This window comes from Chanodichthys erythropterus, chromosome 10 (genome assembly GCF_024489055.1).
Source record: "Chanodichthys erythropterus isolate Z2021 chromosome 10, ASM2448905v1, whole genome shotgun sequence".
Lineage (NCBI taxonomy): Eukaryota > Metazoa > Chordata > Actinopteri > Cypriniformes > Xenocyprididae > Chanodichthys > Chanodichthys erythropterus.
The window spans coordinates 44,682,911-44,707,078 of NC_090230.1; the positions used below are offsets into that span (position 1 = coordinate 44,682,911).

General features: G+C 35.2%; 1 long non-coding RNA gene across 1 annotated transcript; it reads left to right on the forward strand.

Annotated features, from left to right (window-relative positions):
* Positions 1–7,561: 7,561 nt before the first annotated feature.
* Positions 7,562–10,599, forward strand: LOC137029649 (uncharacterized). Its single transcript, XR_010896313.1, has 5 exons — positions 7,562–8,239; positions 8,658–8,790; positions 8,949–9,054; positions 9,371–9,483; positions 10,054–10,599. It is a non-coding gene; the product is annotated as an uncharacterized lncRNA (long non-coding RNA).
* Positions 10,600–24,168: the final 13,569 nt, after the last annotated feature.

The window sequence follows — 24,168 nt, forward strand, 5'->3', positions numbered from 1 at the left end:
ATGAGCAATAAGTTGATGGCTGCAGTTCACTTAACTGCCACCGGTGTCGCTAATAACAAGGGTTTCTAAATGCCACATATAGACCCTTTAATGTTTATTGCATTATTTTAATGTCATGTGTTACCCTGATGGTATTTTGTCTCTGTGTGTACGACCCTGTGCACTGTCTATATACCGTACAAGCATTGGCCACTTTTAAAGGGTTAGTTCACCCAAAAATGAAAATTCTGTCATTAATTACTCACCCTCATGTCGTTCCACACCCGTAAGACCTTCATTCATCTTCGGAACACAAATTAAGATATTTTTTGAAGAAATTCGAGAGGTATATGACTCCGTAGACAGCTGACTGCAGTGGATCAACCTTATTTTATTAATTAATTTAATTTTACTAGAATATTTTGTGTGCAAAAACAAAAAAAATAACGACTTTTTTTCAATAATGTCATGTCTTCTGTGTCATTCTCATACGTTGTTTTCATCCAGTGCTTCCAGGTTCTACGTCAGAACGCCGGTTCATTATTGGCCGGCTCCTGCGTCACATTATCCTGCTCACATTATCAGCTTTGGCCAATGCTGAGCCGACATTCGGACGTAAACACAGAAGCATTCACTGTGCTTGCTGCATCACCTGCGTAAGAGAAGGAAAGAGAAGCTGAATTTGGTGCTTGAAGTAGCTTGATTATATTAATTAATATCACTTAATGAAATATAATTGCAAGTTGCAAAATATACAAACACCAATATGCCATGTAAGTCACTGTCACAGTATTTTTTTTTTTTTTTACTGTGAATTTCTGGCAACCCAAGCTGCTTTTTATTTTACTGTAAATTTAACAGGATAGTTTTTACATTGAGCAGATTCTTAGCTTATGAAAGTTTAATGCAGATACCCCATTTTATTTCAATTTAATTTATTATTGTTTATAATTTCCGTCTCTTCATGCACATATAGGATTAATCATTTCATTTTTAGCTCTGTGACTGTGCTAATTGAACAGACATCTCTCGCGTTTGCCAGCCCCGAGAGACTGCCGCGCTTTAGCTGTGTCTCTCCGGTGGTTTGTTAGATAAGATGTAGGTAAGGGGCCATGCTCTCCTGTGGGGTCTCTCGCTCTCTGCGGGGAGAAATTCTCTCACCAGCTGACACTTCAAGGGATTCGCAATCTTCTCACCCACATCCCGAGAGAAGCTGGAATCTCCTGTCTTAGTGAAACATGGGGAGGAGAGAGAATATCTCTGTCAGGCAGGGACTGAGAGCGGTTTTAATGTTTGGATTAGAGTGGATAAATTCATATAGTTATAAATATGATGATAAAATACAGATTTATTTAGCCGACAAATGTGTCTTTGACATTCAGTGTAATTCATTTACATATACTTACTATGTGAACTCTAATTCACAGTTTTCTGTTGTCTAACTCTCTGTCCAGAGTTATTTCAGTATTATTTATATACTCTTATAGTATTTATTTACGCCACACAAGTGGCAATCCATATGGATCATATGCTGTTCATCTCATCCAGCTGTTTCTTTCATCTTCTTCCTCTGGATTACTGCTGGGTTATGGTGCGATACAGCTTTAAAACTTGTTTCAGTGTTTAATTGCCCCTCCACCGAATGTCATTCTGGAAAATTCTGGCATCAGCTGCCCTACTCTTAAAAAAGAAATAAGCTAGATGTAAAATCCATTGCCAGCATCTTAAAACACCAAACATTCTTACTGTGGGGAGGAACGGCATCACTGCCTTCATTTATAGACTTAACAACCGAAGAAACTCACAAACAAGGACATAAAAAAGAATAGCATGTAAAATTAGGTTAGACTAGAGGGCCTGTTAACCTCATTTTTACAATGGAAAATTAAAAACATTAAAAAACACATTAATTTGTCTCTACTTCTAAAACCATCACATCCTTCGTAATCTCTCTCCTAATGCCTCTTTCTCTCTCTCCATGACTCCAGAAGAACACAGCAGGAAGAGTAACCTTGTGGAAAATGACATTATGTGGAGTAAAGTGTCTGTAATTTCAGTGTGGATATGGTTGAATGAGCTCTGTCTTAAGCATGTGTTTTATGCTAATATGGAGATTACCTCTGTAATTGCTCTTACGACACTCACTGCATATTACTGGAGTTTTAGACTTGAATGGAACTGAAGGAATGTCGAGGGTGGATTATGTTATGATGATACAGGTCAAGATGAATGAATGTGCTGCTTTGTTACTGTCATAATTCAGCTCGGTATTTAACACCCACCTATGTAGTGTGTTTAAGAATACAGATGTGTGCATCTGTGTGTTATGTGTATGTTGTGTAAAAATAAGTGCTATAAGGATGCATGATATATTTGTACCAGAACAGTTATCAGCTAATTTTAGAGTTTTTTTATTATTATTATATTGATATTGGATATTTAACTGTGCATGCTAAATTCCTTGATTTTACGTTTAAGATTACCTTTGCCATCATATAACACTAAGGTTAATGTTTAAAAACACTAGTCATTCAAAATAATTAAAATTAAAATGTTTCACACTGTATTTTTATATTTTATTTTTCACACTGTACATTATAGTTGTGATAGCTAAATTGGATTCAATAGAAACTTCAATAATGTTTTATTTTTCCAAAAAAAAAGAAGAAAAAATAGTATAGAACTTTAATATTGGCCTATAATATACGGAAGAGGATTAGGGCCAAGCAATAATAAAAAAATAAAACCATCTTGAGATTAAAGTTGTTAAATTGCGAGAAAAAAGTCGAAATAATATGTTGAGAATAAACTTGTTAAAATATGAGAAAAAAATCATTCAATTTCGAGAAAAAAAGTTGAGATAAAATTTTGAGAATAAAGTCATTAAATTACGAGAAAAAAGTTGTTAAATTACGAGAACAAATTCATTAAATTATGAGAAAAATGTTGTTAAATTTCGAGAAAAAAGTCGAGATAAAATGTTGAGAATAATCTCATTATATTATGAGAATAAATTAATTAAATTACGAGAAAAAAGTCGTTAAATTATGAGAACAAATTCGTAATTTAACGAGTTTTTTTCTCATAATTTAACGAGTTTATTCTCAACATTCATTGACTTTTTTCTCGAAATTTAACAAGTTTAATCTCGAGATGGTTTTATTTTTTTATTATTGCTTGGCCCTAATCCTCTTCCGTAATAATATAATATAATATAATATAATATAATATAATATAATATAATATAATATAATATAATATAATATAATATAATATAATATAATATAATATAATATAATATAATTTTAAATTTCATTTAATTTAATATAATTTAAATAAATTATAAATGTAAATAAATTATTTTAATTTATATTATTACAATTAAAAATAACTTTTCTATTTTAATATATTTTAAAATGTATAATTTATTCTATTGATGGCAAAGCTGAATTTTCAGCTGCCATTACTCCAGTCTTCAGTGTCACATGATCCTTCAGAAATCATTCATAATGCTGATTTAGTGCTCAAGGAACATATATTATTAATGTTGTAAACTTCATATTTTTTGTAGAAACTGATACATTTGATGAGTAGAACAGCATTTATTTAAAATAGATGTTTTTGTAATGTCTTTACTGACTTCAATTATTTCATCCTTTCTGAATAAAAATACAAATTTCTTAAAACCTTACTGACCCCTAACTTTTGAACCGTAGTGTATGTTTAGTGCATTGATCAACAGGTTTTTTAGTAAGAATATTTAGTAAACTTATTATAAGGACAATCTTTCTGGAGCAATCTAGGGTTAAAATTAACACAGTGTCCTAACAAGGAACAACACAATGAGCTCCCAGGTAAGAGTCATTTGTCTTTCCACACTGAAAGTGGAAATGCTGTACAACACAGCACAGTCTCAGTCAATCAGAACATATTTGATATTTCTATTCATACAGTTATATAGAGCAATATTTTGGGCCAATGACGTGTCACAGTAGGCTGTCTAGCATGACACTGCAGAAAAGTGTAAATGAGTTTGTTCAGAGCCGATGGGTGAAATCTCCCTTTTGTCCATTTCACCTTAAGGAAGTCATGTGGCATCCGTCCCTGTTCCCATCTTGCTGTCTCAGAACCAGCTGCTGTGATGAAGTGAGGGGAGGGGGCCTTCCGCTGTGATTGAGGATGTGCAGCTGGCGTCTTCGTCCTTGCCCGAGTAAAAATCCATCAGAGTATTAACCTTGTGAAATAAATCAGGAGATGCAGGCAGACAGGATGAATAGCACTGCCTGAATATAGGCTGTCATGTGAATAGCGAAATGAACAATGTCCGCGCCACTGTGGGGCCGATGAATGCTGTAGCTGCACTATTGTGTCACACACAATGGACAAAGCTACATCAGGGCTTCATTGCGATTTCAGCTATTTTGACATTTTGACTGCTTTTTTTTTTTCTTTTTCATTCTGGATCACCTTTAAAAGCCAGAGCGGTACAATGTTAGGGAGGCTCATTTACGATTAGGCACGCACTCCAATAGTGAAATTGGAGAAAGAAAGGGGAAGCGAGAGAGAGGGAGGTTTGGGAATGGTGAGAACTTGATTGATCTGGATCCTTTTGACCTATTTCAGTGGTTAATGGTGCTGCTTTAAACCCGTGAGTAAAGGAAAACACCTGTTCTTTCAATACACTCTTTCCTCTCTGCCAGGTGCACCATAAGAGATTTAGGAAAAGAACTTGGATTGGAGGCACCTGGTTGGGGAGACAGCAGCACCTCTCTCGGCTATTGCTGAAATGTAAGAGATATGATAGACAATTGTACCCCCTAAATTAGGAACTTTTTCTAATCTTTACACTTTATATAAATACTGTAATTAATATAAAACCGATTGATCAGATTTAGCCATTTTAACAATATAATCTTTGGTTGCAGAGGGCGCTCGGTTTTGGGGTCATGGTTCATACAAGTTCGGTACAACAGGAAAAAGCAACAAATAACCAAAGCTAGGATAGCTTGGATAGCCTATGTCATAATTTTTTGAAGATAAAAAAACAAAAGGTATTTGGTCACAATCAGGTACAAAACTGAAATCATCTCTTGTGCTTTAAAAGTACAAAATAAATAATAAAAAATACAACTTTTGCATAGATTAGTTTTCATTGCGCGTGAGAGTTCATTAAAGTGTTCAACCAAAAATGAAAATGTGATGTTTATCTGCTTACCCCCAGGGCATCCAAGATTTAGGTGTCTTTGTTTCTTCAGTAGATCACAAATGATGATTTTTAACTCCAACCGCTGCCATCTGTCAGTCAAATAATGGGAGTGAATTGTCACACAGTCTATAAGAATCAATAATCATGCACAGACGAATCCAAATTAAACCCTGCGGCTCGTGACGGCACATTGATGTGCTAAGACACAAAACGACCGGTTTGTGCGAGAAACCGAACAGTATTTATATATTTTTTTTACCTCTAATACACCACTATGTCCAACTGCATTCAGCATTCGCTTGATGTCTGATCGCGCTCTGACAACGGCAGTGATGTCTAGCATTCATTGAAGTATAGAGGGTATGCATCGACGTCACTTTCCCGCCGAAAGCGCGCTCCCTCAGCTGGACTGAGTGGCAAAAGAACCTGCTGCGTGACTGGATATAATAGGGGAAACTGCGAAAACGCGAGTAAAACTAACGAATTACACTAAAGGTTGGAACTGAATGTGTTCCTTAAAACTTGTCAAATAAACCTAATCCATGGATATTGACATGCAGCCAGCAGTCGTGTTTCCTGATATAACTACAATATGGGTAGGTTTAAATCCGCGTAATCACTTTTATCAATGTTATATCGTCATATTGTCCAGCCCTAAAACATATATAGCTTTATAGTATAGTTTTTGTCAGTGTTTATTTAAAAACACCCAGTTATGCAGAATATAAGATGAAAAATATTTAATTGATGAGCTGTCAACATAATAACAATACAATATATACGGTATGATTTTACCTCAAAATCCAACAATTTGATACAAAATGATAACTGCAAATCCATGTTTCTTTGCTGGAGTCAGCCGTTTCTGTGAATTGCAGAGATCCATTTGCTTATTTTTTCTTGTGCTTTCTACAGTTTTTAAATTTATAAATACTGTTCGGTTTCTCATACAAACTGATCGTTTCGTGTCTTAGGATATCAATGTGCCGTCACGAGCCGCAGGGTTTAATTTGGATTCATCTGTGTTTGTTTATTGACTCTTATAAATTGTGTGACCATTCACTCCCATTATTTGATTGACAGACATCAATGGTTGGAGTTAAAAAAAAATCATCATTTGTGTTCTACTGAAGAAACAAAGTCACCTACATCTTGGATGCCCTGGGGGTAGGCAGATAACAACCCAGTCTCATATGAAAACGTATCCTGACTACGTTGGTCCAAAGTGCAAAACGTAGAGGGGTTACAATAATGGCCCTTAAATTGTATGACTGTTACATTTTTTTTTGCCTATTGTTTTGCGTCCAAGTCACGTGACTTTAGAGAGCCCGGCCGTGAGAACAAAAAACATGGCGGACGTTTCTCTACTTTTTAGTGAAAAAAACAATATTTTGAGTTAGTTTCTGCATAAAAATAAGTTTTGATTACATTTTTAGCGAGAAATATATATTCTATTTTCATAATATTCACTCAGTGAATGTACATAATCACTCGCTTGCGCGTTGTTGCAAAGATTTATCTGATCTCGCCAGAATAATGTGAAACTGCTACGTTTTGGTTGCTATGAACAATATTTTATTTTCTGCATCAAAATAAGGTTTGATTACATTTTAAGCAAAAAATATATATTATTTATTTTCATAATATTCATTCAGTGAATGTACATAATCACTCGCTTGCGCGTTGTTGCAAAGATTTATCTGATCTCGCTAATGTGAAACTGCTACGTTTTGGTTGCTATGAACAATATTTTATTTTCTGCATCAAAATAAGGTTTGATTACATTTTAAGCAAAAAATATATATTATTTATTTTCATAATATTCACTCAGTGAATGTACATAATCACTCGCTTGCGCGTTGTTGCAAAGGTTTATCTGATCTCGCCAGAATAATGTGAAACTGCTACGTTTTGGTTGCTATGAACAATATTTTATTTTCTGCATCAAAATAAGGTTTGATTACATTTTAAGCAAAAAATATATATTATTTATTTTCATAATATTCACTCAGTGAATGTACATAATCACTCGCTTGCGCGTTGTTGCAAAGATTTATCTGATCTCGCCAGAATAATGTGAAACTGCTACGTTTTGGTTGCTATGAACAATATTTTATTTTCTGCATCAAAATAAGGTTTGATTACATTTTAAGCAAAAAATATATATTATTTATTTTCATAATATTCACTCAGTGAATGTACATAATCACTCGCTTGCGCGTTGTTGCAAAGATTTATCTGATCTCGCCAGAATAATGTGAAACTGCTACGTTTTGGTTGCTATGAACAATATTTTGAGTTAGTTTCTGCATAAAAATAAGGTTTGATTACATATTTAGCGAGAAATATATATTCTATTTTCATAATATTCACTCAGTGAATGTCAACCCGTTCTCACTCCTGACCGTTCTCACGCTGAAGAAGTCTCCTTCAGAACACATCGCGATATTTGGCATCAGTTCGCGTGTGCTGGATGTTGGTAAGTAGTCGTAAATACGCTGTTCTAATGTTTGATATAATGTCTTTTCTGTTTGCAGATATTAATCAGATTAACGTTAGCTCCCTCATGTTTAGTCACTGCATTATATCTGTCACCTCCGCTGAGGTTTTGCTTTTCATTGCTTTCTATATTAAATACTAAACTAGGGTGATTAAACACTGTCACGTGACGTGCAATATATTGCACAATATATATAACATATTCATATCAGGTTCAAAGTAGTACAAGTGTAGTTTCAAAATGGTATTTGTTGTAGAAGCACGGTAAAAAACAACACTTACCATGCTTTTTACCACAGTATTGGTCGTTTTAATGTGATTTTTGTTGTAAATACAGAGTGACCACAACACTTATCATGCTTTTAATGCCTAATAATGTTAAATCCAAAAACTGTAAGGTCAATAAGAACTTCTTTCCTATATATATTTATATATAAACCTATATATTATAAATAATGATATTTTCTTTTCTCTTGTTTTAGCTGAAAAGACAAAAAGGGCCTTTTGGAAATGGATGAAGGAGACAGAAAGCTGCAAAGGCAAATAATTGCAATGGTATGTATGTGTTGCTTTTAACCCTTTATCAAACATTTTATCAAGCATTTGTTAAATAGTCTCACAGTAAATTAAAATTAAAGTCAAATCCTGTACATATTTATCACCTTATTTTGTCATATTCAAAATAATTGAATATCTGATGTCTATTCAATATCTAATCAGTTACACTGCTGATAATGTCCTGCTTGCATGTGAAACATGTTATTTTTTTATTTATTCTTTTAAATATAAATATAGCTTGCTATTAAAGACATATGTTTAATCATGGAAATGCCCACATATCAGTGAACTTATTACATAAATGCATTTAACATTTAATTATGCAACACTCTTTACAGAAGGAAATCCTACAGTTATGTGTAAATTGACAACTTGAATGTGATGTTTTAAATTTACCTTCCTTTCTGTCTTGCAGGATTACTTGCAGATTACTTAGTCCTTCTTTTTAGGATCTCTACAACATCAAACTCAACAGCTCTTTTAAGAGCCGACCCTCACAAGAGCTACTAGTGAGTCGCTGCAAACCTGCCGTGATCAGCCCTTTCCAGGTAAAGTTTCTAGATATTTAAATCAGTATTTACTCATCAAATGCTCTCCTGGATGGTATGGTAAATTAACTTATTTATAACTGTCTCAATTTGTATGTTTTAAGAACAAGAGTAATTGCACACAGAGTAAGTAGAGACTTTCTTGTTTTTCTGTGCAGAGAAGGAAGACCAGTCCTTATATTAAAGCAAGCTCATCGAAGTCCTTTGTTTAGGGTGAGGAAGGAACATGACCATCTCATGCCCAAAGAAGACAGAAGTCCATTGGTATGTCTTGTGTTGAGGCAATGCTGTAATATGTAGTACAGAATTTAATGTTGTTCTCTCAAAGGACTATTAAGTTCTTAAAAAGTTCTTAAAAACTGTTCCTTCTGTTTTTTTTTGTTTGTTTGTTTGTTTGTTTTTTTAGATAAAAGCAGACAGGGAAGCTTTGGAAGATAATGAGTTAATATAATATAATATAGTATAATAGGAATTAAATAGTAAATGTTCTTTAAATTATGTGTAATACCTAGTTTTTTTGGCTTGAAATAAGGCCTTATACTGCACAGACCTAAAACATTGTATTTGTGTTTTAAAACAGATAGCAAGTGAAGTCACTAACAGAAGATCCTAGAGGAAAAACGACTGATGTGCAGCTACGGAGGAACACAAGAGGCAGAAACTATGCATGGCCATGGCTTCTTCATGAGTACAGTAAGTCCTGTGCCTATTCTTAATTCTTGCCTTAAAGTTTTTATTGCAGTATTTTAACAATTTTACATTGTACAGGTTATCACTTGGTTTTTGACCAAATTATGCTCTTGAAACAAGAAACAGAAGAGTATGTTGTCCTGAAAGAAATCAAGGCTCAAAAGAGAGCATGCCTTTCTAAAAGATTTTTAAAACATGTTGCTGTTAATATGGGTAAAACAGTTTTTGTTCAGTACTTAGCTTACAGTCTGTGCTGCATTATATTATGTACTGCTGTTTTGTAAAGTTAAATCAGGAACAGGCAACTCTAGCCCTTTTGCTGTCTCCTTTTTGAGGTGGAGAGTTTACCTCCAACCATAATTGAGCACACCTGAAAATTTTAACCAAAGTCTTCAGGTGTACTTATAGACAGTTACAGGCAGTTGGGTTTGAGGTTGGAGCTAAATCTGCAGGACCGTGGACGCTGAGGGCCAGAGTAGCCCACCACTGTTTAAATCATGCAGAACATAAGCTGACCTGGCTGTCCATTAAACTACTTAACTTGAATTGTGTGTTTTTTTGTTTTACTTTTAGACCAGGACTGAAGAACGCCTGACAATGGGATGTTAAGACTTCTTCCTCTGGTTGAGAAAAAGCTACAGCACATCAGTGATCACATCTTCTGGTCATCAGTTGTACTGTAGAGTACAACTGAACAAACTGTTTAGAAGAAGAAGAACATGAACATGATAGAGACATGTACAGGGAAGAGCAAGAACCCAGTTCAGCTGTGATAATGAATCTTTATTTTAAACTCAATATCAAATCTGTTTTCTGGATCATAGTTGACTGGATGGGATTCTGTGGCGCTCATTTGTGCAATAGGAGTAAAGTCTGTGAATGGATTATTATGACGTTAACGTATTTTTGAAGACACGTTTTTATTTATCTTGAATCTCATTTGTCTTTATGCAAATTTCAACCTTATGCTGTATCCTCCAATAAAGTGTTGTGTAATAAATTATGGTGAACGTGGTGTTTGGTAGAGTAAATACAATTTAACTAAGCTGAGTTTATTTCATAATTTAAAAAAATGACATATAATTTCCATGATTGTTTGGGACAACAATGCACCAAAAGTTGCATATACTTTCATGTTGTGACAAGGATGGCAGTTTCCAGATAAATAAAGGGAAGGAATGTGAATAAAGAGAGGCTGCAGTGGGTTATACTGACACAAACACTTCAAGCAGAACTGAAGAAGATGGATGTTGATCATTCTGGTACATCTACTACTGCATTCAAAATGACAGCTGGACATTACTGATGTCAGGCATGTGAGGAGCAAGAAGAGGGGGTGATAATGACATTTTGGCACAGTTTCTTATTTTACTGAATAGTGCATTATCCTTGTGTAAGTAATAGTGAAGTGTAAATATAAATAGTTTTTAGTTTACTGCCAACACTGGCAGCTGGATAATGGCAAGTTGTTGTGGGTTCATCCATTATATTTATTGGTGTTCATACAAAAAAAAAGCAAAGAAATAATCAACTACTATTCAATTAATCAATTATTATTATTATTATTATTGTATTACAACATTTTGTTATAATATTTCCATATTTCATCAGATGGTCTCACAATACCCATCAAAAACCTATACAAGCATGATGTTAGAATGGAAAATGAGGAAATGATAAAATACTGCAATATTTAAATGTGATTCAACAACGTTTGTTATCCATGATGAGGAGTACACACCTGTGTAGATTTTAATGCCCTTCCACCCCCAAGGGGCCAGTACCGGCCCCTGGAAGAGCAAAAAAAAATGCACATTTCAAATGGCTGTAACACAAAGTCCGGTTAGCGTATCAAAGAGAAAATCAACAGGACAACTGCTTATGCTATGATTACTAAATAATGTTGGGCACAGTTTTCAGACATACATGGAAAGCTGGCATAAAGGTTTTTAATAGTGATTACAGTAAAATATTAAATTTCAGCCTGTCCCTCATATATGTAATAAATGTTTGCAAAATAAACATATTTAGATATCGAGTTGTCCATTAAAGATCTTATTATTTTAACATTTATCATTTCTTTACTAAACGTTTTAAACTACATTACCCATAAGTCTCTGTCATTCTATCAATGAACGGGAAACATGGCGCTGTAGTTCATTGAGAAGCTAGGGTTAGGGTTGGGATCTCGGTAAAGGAGTAATTTCTCACAACATGGAAACACTTTATAGTTAACTTAATGTATGAGTAACGTAATATTCACACTAAAACAAACTTTGTAAGATAAAGCGCCGTTTTATATGGGTTGAAAGGTAGTCCAATCACAGCGAGTTCTGCGATAGAGTCACAGCCAATCACAACACGGCTGAACAGATGCGTCACGCTTACTTGTCCATTTATGGTAAATGACGACAGATCTCCTTCGGTTCCGGCTGACGAGAAAGATTCCTTAAATATATAATTAATCTAATTAAATATAATAAAAATCACATTTTACAACGAAAGACTCCTTTGTGTTTTAAACTGATGCATAAATATATTTGAAAGAGATATAATTGCATCTACTAAAGTGCTTCTAACATTTACAGTAGATATGTAGTATATTAAAGGTATACATTTAATCACTTATTTATACCATTCTTCACCATTTGAACTCTTGGAATTAAAATAAATATAAATAAAAGCATAATGAATGTACTCGATTTTGTAATCATATTCCAATATTTAGTGTCAAAGACAAATGTAGTCCCCAAACTACTGCACAACAGTATAAAAATCAGTTAATTGTGAGAAAAAAATATATCCAGTTACAGAGGCAATCTATTATAGTGAAATATAACTACACAAATCGATATGATGAAGTATTATTTTTACAAACCAAGAGATGAGATAAAATTCCATGTGAAAATAAGTTTCTTTAAAGAATAGGGGGAAAAAATAACATTTTACATTCTCAACTTTAATACAATACAATATTGTGTTTATTGTTCACTTTTACTGTAACTAAATGAAAGGCAAATTCAAATAGTTAATGCATTTTATAAATGTTAAATATTTTCAGCAATAAAATGCTTCTATAAAATACATTCATGGGTATGTTACATTTACATTATCCAGGTACTGATATATTGATACCATAGATGTAGTTAAGGTGGACATTTACTATAGTGACACTGTAATAAAAGGTTTAATGAAACAAAATGCAAGACATTTTCAAGTCCATCTAAATGAAGAGGTAACAAACTCACAGAATAATGTCCAGAATGTCAATGTGTCATTTCTGTAATACTCTATATCAGCACCAAACAGAATTAAATAAATATTGATTGTTCTCAGAGGGTTTTCCTGAACACTCTCACTAACTTCAATTGTTCGGACAAACAGCTGCTATACACACATGCAGAAATACATATTTGACTATAGTCGCAGCATTACTAGAACTTTTACCAAAACTCCGGATGAGCACTGGTGCTTCTTTGGTAAAGGCAAGAATATGGAAAAAGATAAATTACTATTTTCAATATTGGTTCTGCACGTTTCAAGGAGATCATAAGGAGGAGTCCACGTGAAGACTTTTAAAAACTGTGACAGAGTGAAGGGTGCACCTCCCTGGACACACCCTAAGCATGACCAAACAACAACACCCAAAGACAGATATGAAGTGGACACCACCAGGAGAATGCAGGGGAAGACATGGAAACGAAGGCCTGAAGAATGTTGGTGTCCCATGGGAAGATGTGGAGAATGTGGTCACAGATTGGATACGTTGGAGGACACTTGTTACCCAATGTGCCCAGCACAGCACTTGATGATGATGTTGTGAGTTCATACATAACCGTAGGATTTCCTTCTGTAAAGAGTGTTGCACAATTAAATGTTAAATGCATTTATGTAATAAGTTCACTGATGTGTGGGCATTTCCATGATTAAAAGTATAGCAAGCTATATTCATATTTTAAAAAATAAATAATAAAAATAAATAAATAACATGTTTCACATGCAAGCAGGACATTATCAGCAGTGTAAATGATCATGACAAAATAATTGAATATCTGATGTCATGTGACAGGTCAAATGATAATTTCCACTCTTGCAAACAGAGGTAGTTATGAGGTGCGGAGAGACATCATGTATCATTGGAACATTTTGGGCCCAATCTGTAATCATTTTAAAGAATTCAATGGAATTAATATAAACTTTTATGTGTGGGACGTCCAACTGTCCAAGAAGGGGCACAACTGATTTACAAATAAGGTGATAAATATGTACAGGATTTGACTTTAATTTTAATTTACTGTGAGACTATTTAACAAATGCTTGATAAAATGTTTGATAAAGGGTTAAAAGCAACACATACATACCATTGCAATTATTTGCCTTTGCAGCTTTCTGTCTCCTTCATCCATTTCCAAAAGGCCCTTTTTGTCTTTTCAGCTAAAACAAGAGAAAAGAAAATATCATTATTTATAATATATAGGTTTATATATAAATATATATAGGAAAGAAGTTCTTATTGACCTTAAAGTTTTTGGATTTAACACTATTAGGCATTAAAAGCATGATAAGTGTTGTGGTTACTCTGTATTTACAACAAAAATCACATTAAAACGACCAATACTGTGGTAAAAAGCATGGTAAGTGTTGTTTTTTACCGTGCTTCTACAACAAATACCATTTTGAAACTACACTTGTACTACTTTGAACCTGATATGAATATGTTATATATATTGTGCAATATATTGCACGTCACGTGACAGTGAGTGTTTAATCACCCTAGTTTAGTATTTAATATAGAAAGCAATGAAAAGCAAAACCTCAGCGGAGGTGACAGATATAATGCAGTGACTAAACATGAGGGAGCTAACGTTAATCTGATTAATATCTGCAAACAGAAAAGACATTATATCAAACATTAGAACAGCGTATTTACGACTACTTACCAACATCCAGCACACGCGAACTGATGCCAAATATCGCGATGTGTTCTGAAGGAGACTTCTTCAGCGTGAGAACGGTCAGGAGTGAGAACGGGTTGACATTCACTGAGTGAATATTATGAAAATAGAATATATATTTCTCGCTAAAAATGTAATCAAACCTTATTTTTATGCAGAAACTAACTCAAAATATTGTTCATAGCAACCAAAACGTAGCAGTTTCACATTATTCTGGCGAGATCAGATAAATCTTTGCAACAACGCGCAAGCGAGTGATTATGTACATTCACTGAATGAATATTATGAAAATAAATAATATATATTTTTTGCTTAAAATGTAATCAAACCTTATTTTGATGCAGAAAATAAAATATTGTTCATAGCAACCAAAACGTAGCAGTTTCACATTATTCTGGCGAGATCAGAAAAATCTTTGCAACAACGCACAAGCGAGTGATTATGTACATTCACTGAGTGAATATTATGAAAATAGAATATATATTTCTCGCTAAAAATGTAATCAAATTATTTTTATGCAGAAACTAACTCAAAATATTGTCCATAGCAACCAAAACGTAGCAGTTTCACATTATTCTGGCGAGATCAGAAAAATCTTTGCAACAACGCGCAAGCAGTGATTATGTACATTCACTGAGTGAATATTATGAAAATAGAATATATATTTCTCGCTAAAAATGTAATCAAATTATTTTTATGCAGAAACTAACTCAAAATATTGTCCATAGCAACCAAAACGTAGCAGTTTCACATTATTCTGGCGAGATCAGAAAAATCTTTGCAACAACGCGCAAGCGAGTGATTATGTACATTCACTGAGTGAATATTATGAAAATAGAATATATATTTCTCGCTAAAAATGTAATCAAAACTTATTTTTATGCAGAAACTAACTCAAAATATTGTTTTTTTCACTAAAAAGTAGAGAAATGTCCGCCATGTTTTTTGTTCTCACGGCCGGGCTCTCTAAAGTCACGTGACTTGGACGCAAAACAATAGGCAAAAAAAAAAAATGTAACAGTCATACAATTTAAGGGCCATTATTGTAACCCCTCTACGTTTTGCACTTTGGACCAACGTAGTCAGGATACGTTTTCATATGAGACTGGGTTGCAGATAAACATCAAATTTTCATTTTTGGGTGAACTATCCCTTTAACATGCAGTGACAATGGTGGATGCAAAGTTCAATATTACACTTTTTCGAAAAAATCACAAAAGGTTGAGAAATAGTCACAAAAAGAGAAAAGGTGCCATCTGCATCTGAGCCTACTTCACCTTTCCAAGAGGAGACAGCAAGTGGAGCAGCACCTGAGGTTTCCCATTTCCAGGACATGCATATTTCATCACTGAATTGCATAGTGAGACTTCTATGACATGAATCGGCACAATGCCAAATGATTTGTCTCCTTATAACAGCAGAAACATCTTGAAATACTCGTTCATTTATGGTCATACAGATAAGAGTATGACATCATTTGAAACTATAAAGAGTACTTTTAATTGTGTACACTCACAATAAAACCAAATCATTGTGCTTTTGTAAATTAGTTTTTCTTTTTTTTTAAAAAAAGCATGCTGCTTTTTGCTGTCCCGATTTCCTTTCTGTGAAGTTAGTTGAGCATGTCACAAAAATGAATCGAAACTCAGCGTATAGGATACTAGCAATCTTGTTTGCCATCTGGAATCTTGGGCTGCATCCAAAAACCTAGGCAGCTGACTTGTTGCCTCGCTGCCCTATCAGGCAATGACTTGTAAGGCAGCGTTTGTGCATGAAGGTACCTCACAAAACTGATTTCGGACAGACTTCTGAGGCAGCGTAACAGTTCAATGATCAACCGCAAAATAGCGCAAGCTACAGTACTACAGTACAGTCTCGCTAGAAATAATAAAATAATAATAATAATAATCCTTACATTTATATAGCGCTTTTCTGGGCACTCAAAGCGCTTTACATATTGAAGGGGGAATCTCCTCAACCACCACCAATGTGCAGCATCCACCTGGATGATGCGACGGCAGCCATATTGCGCCAGTACGCCCACCACACACCAGCTTATTGGTAGAGAGGAGACAGAGTGAGGAAGCCAATCAGTGTATAGGGATGATTAGGAGGCCATGATGGACAGAGGCCAATGGGCAAATGACATCAAAAGTGGAAAATGTTGCTCAAAAACATACATTTACACAAAAACTGACCAGCAAACTCAACTTTCGGATGCCATCTTTAATTTTCTAGTTCAACAGTCGCAGAATGGAAAGCACAGGATTGTGGGATATCAGAGGTAGTGAAGGATACATCTATGCTGCCTTCAGAAATCGATCAGATGAAGGTATCTCTGGATTCAGAGGTGCCTTGATGCCTTCCTACCTTGAAATGTATCCTCCGAAGGCAGCATTTTCCAATTTTCAGACGCAGCCTTGTTTTGGGTTGGTGCATAGATCGTCTCTTCTTCTGCTCTTTTTCCTTTTGTGGCAGTTAGCAAACAGCATTGCATTACCACATACACCCCCTTTTGGATTGGAGTGTGGATCGCCTGTGATTGGCTGTATTCTAACTGTATGCACCGATCCGTGACGTTCGAGATGAATACATCTACTGTTACACCCCTAGTTGCCACAAAGTGATTTATTGAATTATAGGCTGCGAATAATGAGTGCAAGCTTGGTATTGACCACTTGGCCAAAAATTACATCCACACATTTTAGTATGTTTTATTGTGTCATGACAAATTAAAGTGAAATGTGGAACGCATACATTAGCTTTACACTCCAGTGTTAAAAAAAAAAAAAAAAAAGAATAAATATTAGTAGTAAATAATAAATATTTAATAAAACCCTTTTTTGGCAACTACTGTATATAATTTATTTATTATTTTTTTATTATTAGTTAAGGTTTTTGGAACTCTATTCAAAATCCACTTATTTATTTAAAGGGGATGATATTGATAATAATATTATTTTATTCATTAATTTATTGTACAATATAAAAGAGAGCAATGTTTTAGTAATTCATAAAATATCATTCCTCTAGCCCCCTTTTTCTTTTTTGGCTCCCATGCTTCCTTCCTCTCTCCCCATGTATTGATTGCTCGGATGTTGCAGACACTTGGTAGCAGCACCACCTGTGGTCTCCAATAACACATCACTCCTCTCCTGTGTACTCATGTCTCTCCCTCCACCCGCATCCATGCTTCCACCGTGAAGCTCTAAAAGGCCTTTGCAATCAAGGTTTTAATTAGTATGGGGAATATAAGGCAGATGAGAAAAGAAACAGGCTAAATCGATGCCCTGTGGGGACTGTAATGGAAGTAGATGTGGAGGCCCTGGGTGGTGATAGAGTTCACCGCACATTCTTACAGCTTCTCATTCCTGCTAAAGAACAAGCCTAAATGACAGCACTGTCAGTCCTCTGTGAGTCCTTAATCTTTGTTTCCTGCACAGAGAAGGGCGCTGGGTCCTATTGGAGAGGTTTACTGCTATGACATGGCACGCGATTTCCGAGATGTTATGTTGTTATGCTTTTTGGATCGAAGTCTCTGTAAATCCTCAAGATGGAACATAAAAACAATGCTGCATTGCAGAATATTCTTAACCGTTCAAAAGTTTAGGATCAGTAATTTAAAAATTAGCAAGGATGCGGTACATTGATCAAAACAAGACTTTTACGTTGTTACAAAAAAAAAAAAAAAAAAATCAAATAAATGCTGTTTTTTTTGTTTGTTTGTTTTCTACAAAAATATTTTTATATTATTGAGCACCATTTGAGAAATTGAGAAATATCATTCTTGAGCACCGATCACCAAAATTTGAATGATTTGTGAATGACACTGAAAACTGGAGTATTGAAAAATTCAGCTTTGCCATCATAGGACAAATTGTCATAGAAAACAGTTATTTTAAGTAGTAATAACATAAATTTGATTGTAACAAAATTGTAGTTTTTAAATTAAACTTTACTTTATATTACTTTATAAATATTTTTGCCTTGCTAAGCATAAGAGACTTCTTTCAAAATCTTTTGAACAGTAGTGTATTTATAAATTTTGTTTTATTTAATTTAATTATATGAACAATATTTAAATATTTGAAAGCTTGTTCAGTTGTTTGCAGATATTATGATCTTTTCACTGCGGTCTCTGACATTCATAATGTTTTTTTTTTTTTTACATAAAAAAAACATATTGTAATTGTTTTATTGTGCTAAAAACAAACTGTCCATTCTCCATGTGAACAAGCAAACCAGTAAATTAAACAACTGCAGTGTGAGTATGTTTTTGACCTGGAGCTTATTTTCAGTATAATTCATCATCTTCGGATGGCATGGCACCCACTCAGGAGGTGTTGATTGAAGTTGGTACTTTCACTGTGGTAGAGGTTGGTTGGCTAAAGCCTTCACTGGGCTGTGACCGATAGCGCCAGCAGAGGCTAATGCCCGCTGAATGCCAGTGCACTCTGTATGTAATGCAAATGGCCTGACATTTAACTGCTGTGGGCAGGGTGTAATTAAAGATGTGGCCTTTAACAGCGCCTGTCCTCCCCTACTGATGAGAGAGAAAGAAAGAACAGACTATAGTCCTTAGTTACAATGGAAACAGGCTGAAGCATTTCTCATCAGTGTCTTTGAACAGTTAAAGAAAACAAAGATGGTTTAAATTAACAATATTATTAATTTGAGAGTTTGTAGAGTCCTTTTGAATACTTAACCAAATGTTTAAACCTGTATAGCCTCAGATAGCCAGACTTTGACTAAAGCTGGCTGCACACTGTGCGATTTATTATAGTTCTTTACTATTGTTGCTTGTCAGACTGAACATGATCTCCACTGTAAGCCATGTCAAACTGTGGGATCTCAGTTGTCATTAATGTCAGACTGTACAGCAGTCAAGATGCATTAAAAATGGATGAACGCAAGAAGACTACAGAGTTTTACATCATGACACGTTCATCCTTGACACGTTCAGTGATGTGGGCTGCAAATTGTAGCTAGAAAACAAAAACAATCTCTTGCGCTAATTTTGATAATGGCTTCTCTTGAAAAGAAAACTGGGAAAAACAAAGACGATGTGTGTGGAGCAAGTGGTGGTTTGCAGTAGCGTGTTTACCCACCACGCAAAGCAAGCAATTGCGATTTCTCCAGAGGGGGACAATATTTTTTAAGAGTCTATGCTGTGAACTTTACATACAGTGGCATGAAAAAGTATGTGAACCCCTTGCAGAATCTGTGAAAATGAAAATTATTTTAATAAAATAAGAGGGATAATAAAAAAAATGCATGTTATTTTTTGTTTAGTACTGTCGTAAGATATTTTACATAAAAGATGTTTGCATTTAGTTCACAAGACAAAACAATAGCTGAATTTATTAAAATGACCCCATTCATAAGTATGTGAACCATTGATTCTCAATACTGTGTGTGGTTACCTGATGATCTGTTTTTTTTTTGTTTTGTGATGGTTGTTCATGAGTCTCTTGTTTGTCCTGAGCAGTTAAACTGAGTTCTGTTCTTCAGAAAAATCCTCCAGGTCCTGCAGATTCATCAGTTTTCAAGCATTTTTGCATATTTGAACCCTTTCCAGCAGTGACTGTAGGATTTTGAGATTCATCTTTTCACACTGAGGACAATTGAGGGACTCAAACTCAACTGTTAAAAAAGGTTCAAACATTCACTGATGCTCCAGAAGGAAACTAGATGCAATAAGAGCCGAGGGGTGAAAACTTTTGAATTCAAATATCAAGGTAAATTGTACTTAATTTTAATAAATATCTTCTGTTGCTTCCGAAGGGCAGTACTAAATGAAAAACAATGATATTTAAACAAAATAAGAAAAATTGTGACTTCATCCTGTTCAAAAGTTTTCACACCCTGACTCTTAATGCATTGTGTTTTCTTCTGGAGCATCAGTGAATGTTTGAACCTTTTTTAGTAGTTGTGTTTGAGTCCCTCAGTTGTCCTCAGTATGAAAACACAGATCTCAAAATCCTACAGTCACTGCTGGAAAGGGTTCAAATATGCAAAAATGCTTGAAAACTGATGAATCTGCAGGACCTGGAGGAATTTTCTGAAGAAGAGAGCTCAGTTTAACTGCTCAGGACAAACAAGAGACTCATGAACAACCATCACAAAACAAAAAAACAGTGGATCATCAGGTAACCACACACAGTATTGAGAATCAGTGGTTCACATACTTATGAATGGGGTCATTTTAATAAATTCAGCTATTGTTTTTCTTGTGAACTAAATGCAAACATCTTTTATGTAAAATATCTTATTCAGGACAGTACTAAACAAAAAATAACATGCTTTTTTATTTTTACAATGATTTTCATTTTCACAGATTCTGCAAGGGGTTCACATACCTTTTCATGCCACTGTACTTCACATGCATTTGGAAATCCAGCGTTTAGTTGATCCTGATAAGCGCTTATTGTCACAGTTGTAAACACGACGGCCTTCTTCTTCCATGAGGCCATGAGGATTTGGTGTCACGGCATCTTTGTTTCCAGGTGGACTGCTAAAAAACGCAACATACTATACATGTCTCCCAGAAATCCTGTAGAATTCAACCAATCAGACAAGTGCTTCCAATGTGTGCTATATGCATCAGAAGTTCAGCCAACAGTCCGTGGGCGTGACGTCTGAGGCTGAGACTAGAACATGTCAAACTAACGATCAAAGTCTTCAGATTTTGGCTTAGGATCCAAGGAATCTTTTAGGATCAAATCGTACAGTGTGAAATGAAAGCTCTAGCGTAAGACTTTTTGGAGATATGAAGGATGCACTGTAAATTCTAACAAGTTCAGTTTACTTACGTCACCAATTAGTTTAGAGCTAACCAATCATTATCTTGCACTTGGAGTATATAAGATTGCTGACACATGTTTGAATCCGCAGATGCTGACGCAAACCTTCACCTCCATCCTCCCCACCACCACCAGGATGGTCCCTGTCCATACCTCCCAGGGGAGTCGGCTATGCTCCTGCCTTCATCTTCAGGCAGGAAATGCAGACTCCGCAACCCTTTAGGATCTGAGCTACGGACGGGGCCTACGCCAAAGAACTTTCTTACAACATTTTGCTTGCTGATTGTTAATAAATATGGTTGTCACGTTATCTTACCTCCCCGAGTCTTTCTGGTACAACCAGGCTTAACAGCATAAGGTCTGGTTCACATTATCTTATTCTTGCTATTAAATGTCCATTTGTTTTGTCGATATTTGTTGTACATTAGTTTATGCGAAATGAATTATTCTATATGTGGGTCTATATATATGTTCTGCCTTTTGTACTTTAGTTACTGCCGCACTTTAAAGGTGAAAATTTAATTTACCTCGGCATAGTTGAATAACAAGAGTTCAGTACATGGAAAAGACATACAGTGAGTCTCAAACTCCATTGTTTCCTCATTCTTGTATAAATCTCATTTGTTTAAAAGGCCAGGCGAATCTCAACATAACACCGACTGTTACGTAACAGTCAGGGTGTTCGCCCCCAATATTTGCATATGCCAGCCCATGTTCCCAACATTATGAAAGGCATTAGACAAGGGCAGAACGTCTGGATCTGTGCACAGCTGAATCATCAGACTAGGTAAGCAAGCAAGAACAATAGCGGAAAATGGCAGATGGAGCAATAATTACTGACATGATTCATGATAACATGATATTTTTAGTGATGTTTATAAATTGTCTTTCTAAATGTTTCGTTAGCATGTTGCTAATGTACTGTTAAATATGGTTAAAGTTACCATCGTTTCTTACTCTTACTGTATTCACGGAGACAAGAGCCGTCGCTATTTTAATTTTTAAACACTTGCAGTCTGTATAATTCATAAACACAACTTCATTCTTTATAAATCTCTCCAACAGTGTAGCTTTAGCCGTTAGCCACAGAGCATAGCCTCAAACTCATTCAGAATCAATGTAAATCAAAATAAACACTGTACTTACGCGATTAGACATGCTGCATGACGAATAATTTCTAAAGATTCATTTTGAGGGTTATATTAGCTGCTTGAACTTTTTTTATGTTGTTTGAGGCAAGCGTGAGCTCTTGGGGCATGGAGCACCAGATTTAAAGGGCCACACACCCTGAATCGGCTCATTTCTAATTATGATAGCCAGTTACAAAAATGAATAAAAAAAATCTATGGGGTATTTTGAGCTGAAACTTCACAGACACATTCAGGGGACACCTTAGACTTATATTACATCTTTTAAAAAAAAGTTCTAGGGCACCTTTAAGTCTTTAAACCTGTTTTTATAAATCATACTAAAATGCAATGAGAAAGGAGTTAAGAATAACTTTGCAGCATTATAGTGGATCTGATTAGAGGTGAGAATGTGACTTGCTAAATGTAATTACTTTTATTATCAGCCTGAATTGTCAAATTCTTCACCCTGATACTAAACCTCCCAAGGTATTGCTGAGATATTATGAAACGATTGGCTTAGGTATTATAGAGAAGCACAAAATAAAACTGAAATCATGTTTGATTTTGCCTTTAAAATGAACAAGATGAGATCCTTAGAGAGCCAGAGAGGGAGAGGACGAGTCAGGCCAAGGAGAATATACTGCTCTCGTTATAAAGGTGACATAACATGGCTGTCCCTCTGTGTCTGTTGGCTACTACCAGCCATATATCACACAAGTGAAGATGTACGAAGAGCCGAGCGAACAAATCAAGGGCAGAGACACAGGGGAAATCTACTGCCGCGGAGTCACAGGCCAGGTTAAAGCCCTGCTCATCTACGTGCTGTTTCTCCATCGCCAGTGACCGTGTCGAGGGCTCAGGGAAAAGAACTGAGCAGATTCTCAGATAGCGTCTGTGCCGAGGGATGGCGAGCCCACAAGAGGGCAGCTTAACCTTGAATCCCCTTACATGATGCTCCGTTTAGACACTCCAGATAAGTAGCCAAGAAAAATAGCCTCTGCCAAACACTATCTGCGCTATTTTACAGGATCTTGAGTTTGAAGTTGCACAAAACTGCATTTTATTGGATATCATTGTGGCTTAAAGGGTTAGTTCACCCAAAAAGGAAAATTCTGTCATTAATTACTCACCCTCATGTTGTTTCAAACCTGTAAGACCTTCATTTATGTTCGGAACACAAATGAAGATATTTTTTATTAAATCTGAGAGCTTTTTTTTTAATCCCCCATAGAAAACAACATAATTACCACATTTAAGGTCCAGAAAAGTAGTAAACACAACGTCTACACAACGTAAACAGTGCAGGAGAATTACAGGAAAGAGAAGAAATTGTTGAATAAAGTTATTTTTGTTTTATTTTTGCGCACAAAAAGTATTATCGTCACTTCATAACATTACGGTTGAACTGCTGTAGTAATGTGGACTATTTTAACAAGGTCTTTACTACTTTTCTGGACATTGAATGTGGTAATTACCTTGCTTTCTATGGGGGATACCAAAAAAAAAAACTCTTGGATCTCATTAAAAATATCTTAATTTGTCTTCTGAAGATGAACAAAGGTCTTACGGGTTTGGAACAACATGAGGGTGAGTACTTAATGACAGAAATTTCAATTTTGGGTGAACTAACCCATTGACTCATTGTGTGGGTTGAAGCTGAAATGTTGTGTGTTTCACAAGGTCATACAGGTTTGTAATGACAGCAAATAATTTGTTCATTTTTTGTGGGTGAACTGTCCCTTTAAGAGCTCACAAAGCTATTGTATGGCTTCAGAACACTTGGCATAGATAAGTTTTATA